Genomic DNA, 12,327 nt, shown 5'->3' on the forward strand with positions numbered 1-12,327 from the left:
GTTTTTACTGACTATACGGTGCCTTAAAATGAATTCAGTTCCACTGTGCTGTTGGGGTTATCTGCTTAAAATTAAATATTTGGTGTAGAAACACTGAGATAGAACATGCAACAATTGTAAATCTTTTTATAATGTCTCACTGACTGCTCCTATTTCATTAGTAATCATTTAGTATGCCTTGTGTCTTGTTACCCCCATAAAGAAAAGTAGACTTGTTTCTTACATAAGAACATAAGCAAAATGAATTAAGTGTGTGTGTGTGTGTGTGTGTGTGTATGTGTGTGTGTGTGTGTGTGTGTGTGTGTGTGTGTGTGTGTGTGTGTGTGTGTGATTAGCATATGCTCAAAAATTAAGATGGTATTAAGAAAGTGATATTCCTGGAGACAGTCATGTATTCCTTATTTCACAACTTACCTCAGTTTAATGTCATCTCAGTTATAAAAAAAAATCACTGAGTATCTTCTTTTGCAATCAGGAAAAATGGCTGCTAATACTAAAAGCCAGGCAACTGAATGGGGACAGCATAATTAGTCACTGGCACTTAGCTGTCTGTAACCAGTGCAGTATTATGTGAAAGACATATCCAGTAATAGGGAGAAGTTGTGGGAGGAAAGCAATGTGGGCAGATTTACAGGTTCAGTTTTTTTAAAGAAAATTAATGACTGACTTCTCCTGATAGTGTTAGCTTATTCCAAAAAATTGATGGGTAATATAACACTTCTTGTATTATTGATATTTAACTTAAGAGTTAAGTTCTCTTCTCTGGGAATAACTCAATACCATGCCCAGAATTAGGGACACTTTTTAAATTCTGGTATTATTAACTGAGAACATGTCAAAATACCTTCCAATTTTATTAAGAGTGGAGAAAATGTTTGAGAAAAAGCTAAAGATATCCCTCAAAAATCTGGTGAGTTGAGAGGTATTAGTGCAACAACAGGGATTTCTTAGCATAATGTTTTGAATGGAAGTGGAACAAATTTTACCTTATACACTGGTCACAGATCACATTCAAGTAGAATATAAAAAAGAATATAATGACAGTTCCTGAAGTCTTCATTTATAATAAAACTTTTCTAGCCCAATGTCCTTTCTAATAAGGAATCATTGTACATTTCAAGTTTTATAAATAGTTTGTTGAAGGACTTCTGTTATATTTAATAAAGAGTCAATCTGTGAGGTACAAAGTTATACAATGAACTTCCTAGTGTGACTATACACCCCCTTTAAAATTACATGAGCTTCACATTATTGTGTATGAATCTTGGTAGACACATACGGGTCAAAGTTTGAACTGTTGTTGACCACTGGTCTTAGAAGATTTGTAATGCTGGCATCAGTTTTCAGATTTGGCCTTTTATTTTGTAATCACACTTTATGTTTTCTGCCAGTCTCATAATAATGCTCTGACGTTAGAGATGATGTTATTCCTACTGCACTAGTAGTAGTATCTTGCAGGACTTTTGTTTTTCTGACGTGATCACACTACACAGTTTACAGTCATTGACATATATGCTGATCTATAGTCCAGTTCCTACTTCTATGTCTGAAGGAAAGCTCCCTAGACGATACTAATGGTAATGTGTAATGTTTAATGTTTAATGTTTAATGGGGCAGTCCTACAACACCTTTGCTTTGAATTTTTGTATCCAATAGCTTACTTCATATTTTACCCTCTGAATTTTCTATGAAATTATATTTAACACCATTTATCAATTATTCCTTTATGTGTGATTGTGTTGAAGGCCTTAGCTATGTTAAGAAAATTACAGTGTGCGCTGTCATACCTTCATCAAGTGCCACTGTTACCGCTTCCCAAATGCCACAAGATTCAGAAGACTTTTTGTTTTAACAAAAAACTACAAAGTTATATATAAAAGAAGTAAGTCCATTATGTCATTCTGGATGAGCACCTTGACTGTACACAGAAAACTGGTCAGACTAGTAGGTATAGTGTTATTTGGGTCCAATATGTCCTCTTCCCTTGATGAATTGGTATCATTGCAGACCAGCATCATAGATCAGGGGTGTGCATATATGCCAACATTTCATATAATATGATTAATAGGTGTTTAGATGTTTCCTGACTCTTTGGAAGAAGCCTCTGGGTAAGTTAGTGGGTCCCATGGAACCTGACTTTTTAATTTTAGTTGTAGCAGTAGCTATCATGTTGGCAGTTATCTAATGGATGGAGCTACTTGCCTCTATTAAACAATAAAATATTTATATGGTTAGTGTGAACTTAGCACAAATATTTGGAAGCACACCTGTTATGTACTTTGGCAAGTTAATCACTTCATTATTTATAGATAACATTCTACAGTTATGATAGCTTCCTTACTATTTTCTGGTGCAATTAAAGAATACTTTGTTATTGCTTTCAGCCCTTGAGACCAAGCAGAATTCAGTTAGCTCTGAAAGATTTGAAAATAAATGTAAGCAGTTTTTGCACTTTACTTAAATATTTTATAACCTGTATACTTCATTGTAAATGTACATTCCTACCCAACATACTTTATGGTAAATGTCAAACACTTTCCCATGGAAATAGTACTGTATTTGCTTTGTTAAACTCAGTAGTCACATTCTGTATAATTTAGTTCTGTATAATTAAGTTCTTGAAGAAAATCTTCACTTATATGTATTTAGATATTTTTTGGACTTTTTTCTGTCTTGATTTATTTAGTTTAAGGTAGAGCTTATCTCCCCGGGCCTCTACTGAAAATGGACATGTATCCAGTTAGACTAGCCCAGTCAACAAATGTAAAATAAAAATAAAATAAATACATAAAATAAATAACTATTGTAGTTTCTGAATTGGAGTTTTCTGATGCCTTATCTTATTAATTGTATGATTCAGGCAGAGTTTTTTTGTTATATGCATATTTTTGTCTTATCAATGCAAGTTATTAACATCATAAAACAGCATCCTGAACAGACTTATTTTAATTGCTGAAGATAATAACCCAATCCTTTTTCATAAGTACATAATTTAGTGTAACATAATTTACTGGGGTAGATTCTAGAATTGATGACTTATGTGTGAATGACTGATTTTTGTCCTTAGGATAAAGCACAATGGTATCATGATCTGTCTTAATCACAGAGGATAAAAATGTGTTGGAAGTACAGAAATAATATGTTTGTTAGTCTGACAAGATATTGTCATTCCTTGTTGTACTGCAGTGCTTTGATTAGCATACGGCATTAATACTTTGTACTATGTATTTGATGTTAAGTTTACTCAGTCAATGACTGGGTAGTTAAAGTTCATCATAAGGCTTTTATTTTCATTGACGTGTACATCCTGGAGTCTAATCAGGAAATATTTTCAGAAAACAGTCGGTGCTTGGGTGGGAGGAGCAGTCTCAACCAGGGTAGTGGGTTTCAGTTTGAGTGTATATTTCTTTAAGGTATGCATATGGATGGGTTTAAGTGTAAATGGGTTATGTTAGAATTACCATGTATATATTATTGTGGTTCATCTGATAAGTCTGGTTTAATTAGGAAGGCTATGGATTGTACAAAATGTTCATTGAATTTATTGGCGACCTGTGCTTGTGTATCATTTGGCGATGGATCTAATTGTCCTATTTTACCAGGGTTTAGTAGTTGGTTGAACTATGCTTCAAAGAGCTTGGAGCTGTTTTGATAGGAATTGCAAAGGTTAATGTAGTAGTTAATCAGACGTGGAATTCTGCAGATTGTGATTACAGTGATGGGTGAGTACATCAAACAGGTAAGACACATTTTTATACTCCATTCCATATGTGTGTGTCTGTGTGTGTGTGTGTGTATGTGTGTGTGTGTGTGTGTGTGTGTGTGTGTGTGTGTGTGTGTGTGTGTATATATATATATATATATATATATATATATATATATATATATGGTATACATTCATTTGATTGGCTGGTGGAAGGTCGAGCAGAGTACAGTCGAAAGTAATGTGACAAAACCTCAAAAATGTGAATGAAATTGTTGCGAATCGCAAAATATCCCCCTTTTTTTACCCATGGTAGCACTTGTTTAGGTGGTAGAGCATTTGGAAATGTCACATTCAGTGTTTTGTACAACATTCCAACTGTTTGCCACTGAGAAATTTGATAATAACACTCGGTGTTATACCTGATCGAGCAATGTTAGCTCGATCAAATGAATGTATTCCTTTATATATATATATATATATATATATATATATATATATATATATATATATATATATATATATATAGAGAGAGAGAGAGAGAGAGAGATGTGTGTATATTCCAAGTCAACTAAGTGCTCTGAAAGATAATTGTAAAAGAAAAGATCCATATACCAGCAGTGGAAACTAAAAAGACAAATCTTACCTCTGATAATAATCACATAGGTTCTACAGGAGTAGGTTTGTTTACCTCTCATCTTAAATACTATTGTCCCATGTTAATGCTTTGTAGAGTACATAGAGAAAATAAAATAGGCTATGTCTTAGTTGAACTTTCCCAGTCAACAAATGTTAAATAAATAAAAAATAAATATCCATATGGGGCAAGATAATGGAAGGACCTTCCCAAATGTAACTGCAACTTGTTCAAAACCCACATTTAAACATTCCAAGATTTTTATCAGTATGAATAAAAAAACACATGTATAATCTGTCTCTAGAAACTGCTTAATGGACTAGCTTTCTTAACATAAAAGTTTAGTTGTTCACCTATTTTCTGATTTAGTTTAAAATTCTCTTTAAGAATATTCCAGTTGTTGTATCTTTCAGCTTTTCCTGGTTAGGGGTTGCCACAGCAGAACTCTGGTCCGCTAATGATTGGCAGCAGATTTTTACGTACTGAGTTGCCAGACCTGATGTACAACCTTCAACGAAAGTACGCCCATTCACGCATGTCTCCACACAGAAGACGCTTTAGCTGAAAATCGAACAGGACAATGTCTTGCTGTGAGGCGACACTGCTACCACAGCACCAATATTTTCCTGATGTCATTGTCATCAACTGTCATACGTAAACAAAAACTGTTTGTGTAATATATACTATCATTCTTATCTGAAACATTCTTGCTAGTCAGCCCTGCATACAATATAGGAGAAAAGACAGTTTCTCTTTTAGATGTAATCTCTTCTGCTGATCTTTGCTGTTCACTCTTGTCATAGCCTCTATCTGCAAATAACCTAACAATGTGTTCAAGACCTTCAAGAAAATCTACCTGACTAGTTGTAAGTTGAGACATTCCAATCATTTGCCCTGTTGGTATGTTCTTTTTCATAAAGGATGGATGTGCACTAGTCTTATGCAAATAATTCTTAAAAAACATTATTTCCTGAAAATCTTACTACTAAAGGTTCTATTTGTGTTATTCCAACAAATAGAAACATTAAAAAATGTATTTTAGTGCCTATGCTACCTAAAGTGAAAGCTAGAAAATCACTAATTATATTATCATCTATTATAAATTCCAGCACATCTTCTTCCACAGTATGTTATAAAAAATAGATCATCCACAAATCTTTTGTATATTTTCACATGCTGTATAAAAAAGGAAAACTTTGTAAACACTGGGTCTCTCACCATCCCATAACCAGATTGACAAAGAAAGGGGCAACAGTAGCACCCATAGCAACACCCTGTTTTGATGAAAAAAAAACATCTATTAAACATAAATCAAAATATTTTCCAACATTAGCTCCATTAATTGGCAAATCATACTGATGGTGTTGGAATTGTATTCACTGAACTTAGCTAAGAATAACTGCAGGAATTCCAAGCCTTGTTCTATAGGTGTACAAGTGTATAAAGCTCTTACATCTAAGGTAAACACAGTCACTATTTCAGTTTCCAACAATGTCTTATTCAGACATTCTAAAAATGGCAAGAATCTTTGATATAGCTCTTTAAATTTTAAACTAATGGGTTAAGAAAAAAAAATCCAAAAAATAGATATATGCCCTGTGTTACTGTCTTTTGCAGCAACAATAGGCTTGAAAGCTATAGGAAATGTTCCACTGTGTAACTTGGGCATCCCAAATAAAACAGCTTTTGGATGCTCTACATGTAGAAACTGAAAAAAATGTCATGAGATATCAATCCATTCATAAGTAAATCACATAACACATCATGAATAAAACAAAATCTAGTCTTGATTTGTAACATAGTAACAGTTTCATATTTAGCCCCACCTTTGTCTGTATGCATAAAGTGCAAATCTGAACTATTGCAAAGTTTGTACAGATCTTTTGGGATTACTTAAATTACAATAACTGTTAGTAGGCATACATTTGCAAACTGTAAAACATGGTGAGATTGGGAACACACAGGTAAATGCACAAAGTGAAAACAAGGCAGGAATGTGCAGGAAAAATATTGGAAAGAACAATAGCTATCCATTTCTTCCAGAATAAAACATACAAATTTGGCTGAATTTGGACTGTCACCCCCAGAGAGAGGGGTGACCACAACACAGTCTTTTGTACAAAGAACTGTATAGAGAATCTGGAACAACCATGTGTGTCATGAACACACGTGCAAAATGGAGAGCTATGTATGGCATCGTTTTTTTGTGGGACAGGTGCACTTTTTTGAGAGAGAGAGAGAGAGAGAGAATAATGTTGGGGAAGGGCTGTAGGAATGTCTGGGTGAGGTATGCATAGGTGCCAGAAGCTGTTGAAGACTGGGGGGGGGGCAGAGGGCAAGATGGGCACTTAGTGATTTAAAAACAGCAGTTTTTTTTAAAGGTGTTTACTACCATTACAGTCACATCATCATACTGCAAGCTATGGTTCATTAAGGATAATTGCACATACATTTCTTACATAATTAGAAATTAAGCCAACCTATGTTGATATGAGTTGGTGTATGTTAAAGAAGCAATGGCAGTACTGTTAAATCAAGCATGCCATTCTGAACTAGGTTACTCTTTTCTGTGCAACTTATCAGTGGACCAGGAATTAGCTGACAAAAGTACTTGATGCAGTACTTGACCTGCACAGAGAGAACTGCAATAGCTTTTTAAGCAAGGATGCAATGGATCTATTTCTGACCATAGTACTGATAACATACCATACACTTTATATTGTGCACCTGTAAATATGCAAGCTGTAGTACTGCTAAAGCTTGTGTGTTTCCTACTTCATAATAAAGTTTACAGTGGGTTGCCAGGACTGTGGTCAGAAACAGACAAACATAAAGTCCCGTCTTATATTTTACATGGCATGCAGTAACATTGACTCCTTCAGTCAGGTTTGTCCATATATGCACAAGCACCAAAAATGAAACATTTCCCTAACAACCCTCTTAGAAGTCTGTCCATGTATACATAAGTGCTAGCAAATTACATCAAAATGAATAATTTCCCCTCAAGGTTCCATTAATTGCTTTTCCATGTATCCACAAACACAAAAATAAAGCATTTTCCCCAATGACACATTCATTACTTTGTCTACACATGCACAAGCAATATAATGAAATATTTTCTCCAATAACCCCTTCAGTCATGTTTGTCCATGTATGCACAAGCACCAAAACTGAAGCATTCCCCCTAACAACCCTCACAGAAGTCTGTCCATGTATGCACAAGCACTAGTAAATGACATCAAAATAAATAATTTCCTACAAGGTTCTCTTAATTACTTTTTCATGCATGCACAAGCACAAAAATAAAGCATTTTCCCCGATGACTTCATCAGTAGTGTGTTTGTATGCATAGTAAGCACCAAATAACATAAACATGAACCATTTCCCCCAAGGATCCCTTGTGTACTTTGTCCACGTATGCACAAGAACAAAAATGAAACATTTTTCCCAATGACCCCTTAATTACTTTATGTAAGCACAAGTAGTAACATGAAATATTTTCTCCAATGCCCCCTCAGTCAGGTTTGCCCATGTATGCACAATCACCACAATGAAACATTTTTTTCCAATGACCCCTTCAGTCAGGTTTGTCCATGTATGCACAAGCACCAAAAATGAAACATTTCCCCTAAGAACCCTCTGTCCATGTCTGCACAAACACTAGCAAATGACATCAAAATGAATAATTTTTACCAAGGTTCCCTTAATTGCTTTTCCATGTATGCACAAGCACAAAAATAAAGCATGTTCCCCAATGACTTCTTCAGTAGTGTGTTTGTATGAGTAAAAACAAAATTACATCAAAATGAAACATTTCCCCCAAGGTTCCCTTAATTAATTTTCAATGTATACACAAGCACAAAAATAAAGCATTTTCCCCAATGTATTTTTCATTATAAGTAAAAACAAAATTACATCAAAATGAATACTTTCTCCCAAGGATCCCTTATGTACTTTGTCCATGTATAGTCTGCACAAGCACAAAAATTAAACATTTTCCCCAATGACCCCTTCACCCCTTCAGTACTTTTCAAAGTATGCACAAGCACTGCAATGAAAAAAAGTTTCCTATCCCCAATGACCTCTTCACATTGGCAGCCTTAGACCAAAGACCCTCACCCAGTGCCTTTCCCACCAGTTACCAAAGTCCAAAAAAAAAAAAAACAGAAGATAAAATTAATAAATAAAATACTGGTTGCAACTGCCTACAATAAGACAAATACATTACATTAATATAATTAATTAACATACCACCACCTGGGGACTGACAGGAATGAACTTGGACTTCAATTCACAAACTCTAGACTTTAAAACAAACAAACAACAAAGTTCAGTTCACTCACTTTGGTCTCAACTTATTTGGGAGGGAAGGAGATCTGGATTATATACCAGTAGAAAAAGAGCGGGAGCCCAGCAATAGCTTTTAAATGGCATTTTTTTATTTTACACCTGTGACCTGCCACTGAACCTGGCTTGACCAGAATGTACTATTAAGTTAGTCAGGCAGGGGGGAGGCAGACCAATGCACCTATTTACCCTTTCCTTCACTGTAGTGAGATGTGCATTCTCATCTTGATTTATATAACTTTTCCATGACTTTCTCCAGTTTCTGTACTAGCTATCTCCATAACTTTGTCACTATGAAAATGCTATTTTCTCCATGTTTTTTTTTTTTATTTTCTTTCTTAATTACTTGTGTTTGTTAACTGAGGAGGAGGTGCTGAAGCAGAGCGCAGAGCAATCACTGTGGATGTTCTGTTTCAGCCTGAGTTGGGATTTCTGTCTGGTTAGTGATTTACTTGTCCTTGTGCATGTGCTTGCTTGATGATTTTCCTAGTCTTATTTGCCTAACTGCATGACTCTTAAGTAATTTTCTTAGAGTCATGCACTTAGGCAAATAAGACTGGGAAAATCATTGAGCAAGCACGAAGCATATGATGATGGGTAGGTGATCTCGGAGTGAGTCAACGGAGTTTATTAAATTTAAGTTTTCCACCCCCAGTCCCAGAGTCCCGGAATTTGAAGATGAATGGAACCCCGGACCCCACACAAGTGGAGTCAGTCAAGGAAGCCAGCAGGCTGACAGCAGCAGAGGCAGAGCACAACAGTTTCTCCCTGCTGCTTTATTTTTATTACTATTATTTGTGTTTGTTAACTGCCAACTGGGGAGGAGCACTGATCAGTGACACCGAGGGACATGTACTTCTGCCTGGTTAAGTGATTAGCTAAGAGACAGTCATGCATGATGCACTTAGGGCAAACCAACGAAAATCATCAAGCACATGATGATGGAAAGGCCACAATCTTGGAGTCGCTAGAGTCTGCGTAAGTAAAAGTAAGTCGGCTGCAATAGTGGGGAGTGCACCTTCCGCCCGCTCTATGGTTGTGGTGCCCATGGAGGTACATTAGGCAGTTGAGGAAACAATTGCTGATAGACAAGACAAACAAGACAAGAGACAGGAAGGGTGAAGGACACATGAGTTAAGTGAACACCATGATTGTGGGTTAGAGTGGGATATCGCAAACCCATGGATATCAAGTTGGGTGACAGTGAGAATCAAGTTCTCACCCAGGGGACTGTCATCACTGTGACTTCATTGTGCCAATGGCTACAGTCTGACATCTGTGTTTCCTTATATTATTTAATACAAAGATGGAGAGCAGTGTCTCCAGCTGGCAAAAGCATGTACCAACAGTGCAGTGCACAATTATATGCACCATTTTGGGCAGTTCACCATGGATGATAAACTTATCCCCTCTGCCACTGCTTCCAGGGAGAGCCACAGACCTATCCTCCAGGACAGAACTACCTGAGGGTCTGAGTAGTACAGGGGTGGCAGAGGGGGTGCTACCAGGTTTCGCACCAGATGTGCTGGACAGCAGTGCTGTAGCATGTGGAATGGGGGACGGTGGATCCTGTGAGACAGCCCTAACCCACTGTGCTCTAGAAAAACAATAAATAAAAAGTAAACACATAAAAAATAAAAATAACCCTCCCAAAAAAGAGAGAAAAGGGTTGGGGTGAGAGAAAAAAGGTTAAACATTAGTAACTTCATATGCGACATACAAAGCATTGATACAATAATTTTACTCTATCCTGTTACCTTTACTTTTAATACTACAAACACCTAACAAATACCTGTATTTGCTGTTATGATTACCCAGCTTCTAACAGATGCATAATATACTACAGATTGCAGTAAGCAATCGTTAATGTATGCACACATTGCACATATGTGTGGTTCAAATATACTGATCACAGTTTACAGAAAGCCAGTGGTGGCACTGCTTTACAACTCTGATGTTACAGTGCAACACTGATGAAGCATTAACATAATATATATATATATATATATATATATATATATATATATATATATATATATATATATATATATATATATATATGTATATATATTTGGGAAGTGTGGATTTTAAAGGCACAACATACCTCCCTAGTACAATTAAGAAATTAATCCTCAATTTGATTCAACTGTATATGTAACAAGTAAAAGCATTGTAACTTTTAATGCTAAAGTACCCCCACTGTTTGGATGCATACATACCACATGTGTTTCACATCCAGATCCATGCCAGTCTAGCGACATGTGTTTACACATTCAGTTCTCAGTCTGTGACAGCTGTGGATAAGGCAGAACACAACAGAATACCATTAGGAATACCTCTCCTGACTATATCCAGCTTTTAACTCTGACAAGTAGTGTCTGCAAGTGATACTTACACATCTGCGGGGTGTCCCCGTCCTACATTCTTCAATCCAATGGTCAGGGGTATCTCTCTTCCTCATCCTGAAGTCTCTGTCACTGTTTCTACATTGTTTACCAGTGCTGTGGATAGCACTGGTCAGAGCCTGGGCCAGACTATTCCATGACTCTGCCTTGTAATTTCAAACATGATAGTCTCTCAGCAACAGCCTGGGTCCTTGTTCATTGACATGGAGTCCGACAAACACTTTGGACTCCTGGACACCCCATCTTTGAGCAAGGAAGCTGAAATATTCTGCAGAAATGACAGCCATGTCTATCAGAGATCAAGACCAATGTCAAATGATGTTTTCCTGCCAATTGCAGATATCTCGCTTACTGGGAGTGCACACTTTCTGGATTTACTACATTTGAAAGTGTTGCACATCACTAAGCATCATGCAAGCATGTTGAGCGAGAGTAAGCACTGCCTAGAAATGTGTTTGCATGATAGGCAATAGTATTAATTGAATGTATCCAGTGTATCTGTGTGGCTGTCTAGGTTCTGTCTGCTAATTGGGTGGCCCATTTGTCCAGTTTGTGCACTGCTGCTCTCCATGCAAACAAAATGTGCACAGGCAAATCTGTTTGTGCTAAGGGGTGCATTGAGCAAACAGTGCCCCCCCCAAAAAAAAAAGTATAAAAATGGAGAATTAATTGAAATGTGGAAAAATCAATCTATGACACGCACAGTAAAGAAACTGTTAGTATACATGAGATATGACTACATAGGCCTGGATTGTGAGTCTCACTGCAATACATTGTTTTAAAACAGGAGAGGGGACTTATCCATCTTTGCCCCACAAAATCTTTGAACCAAATACATAACATAATTCCTCACACCAGCAAGTGCAACTGAATGTACACTGATATTGAGGTATGACCTGTGTGATGCCCCACCACTGGACAAGTAATCAAGGAGCCTCAATCCTCATCATTGGCAACAATGGGGGATGTTCACTGGGAGGAGAAGTACACACACCGTATTTCCAGATGCAGCTCTGTGCATCAACTGCACTTTTCCTTAAGAGCACACAGAGACCACAATCAGTCCGGGGCTGGTTTCTCCCTGTTTCTACAGATCCCTAATAAGACTACCAACTGGCACAATTATAGAGTTGCGATCTCAGCTGAGTGACCATTCCAAGACCTCCAACACCCTCTCTGTCCAACCACTGCTTCATGTCCTTGCCCAAGTAGGTGACGCACACACTCTTTGAGGA

The sequence above is a fragment of the Protopterus annectens genome, chromosome 3.part1, assembly GCF_019279795.1.
Source record: "Protopterus annectens isolate FY-2018-M chromosome 3.part1, PAN1.0, whole genome shotgun sequence".
NCBI classification, from domain to species: domain Eukaryota; kingdom Metazoa; phylum Chordata; order Ceratodontiformes; family Protopteridae; genus Protopterus; species Protopterus annectens.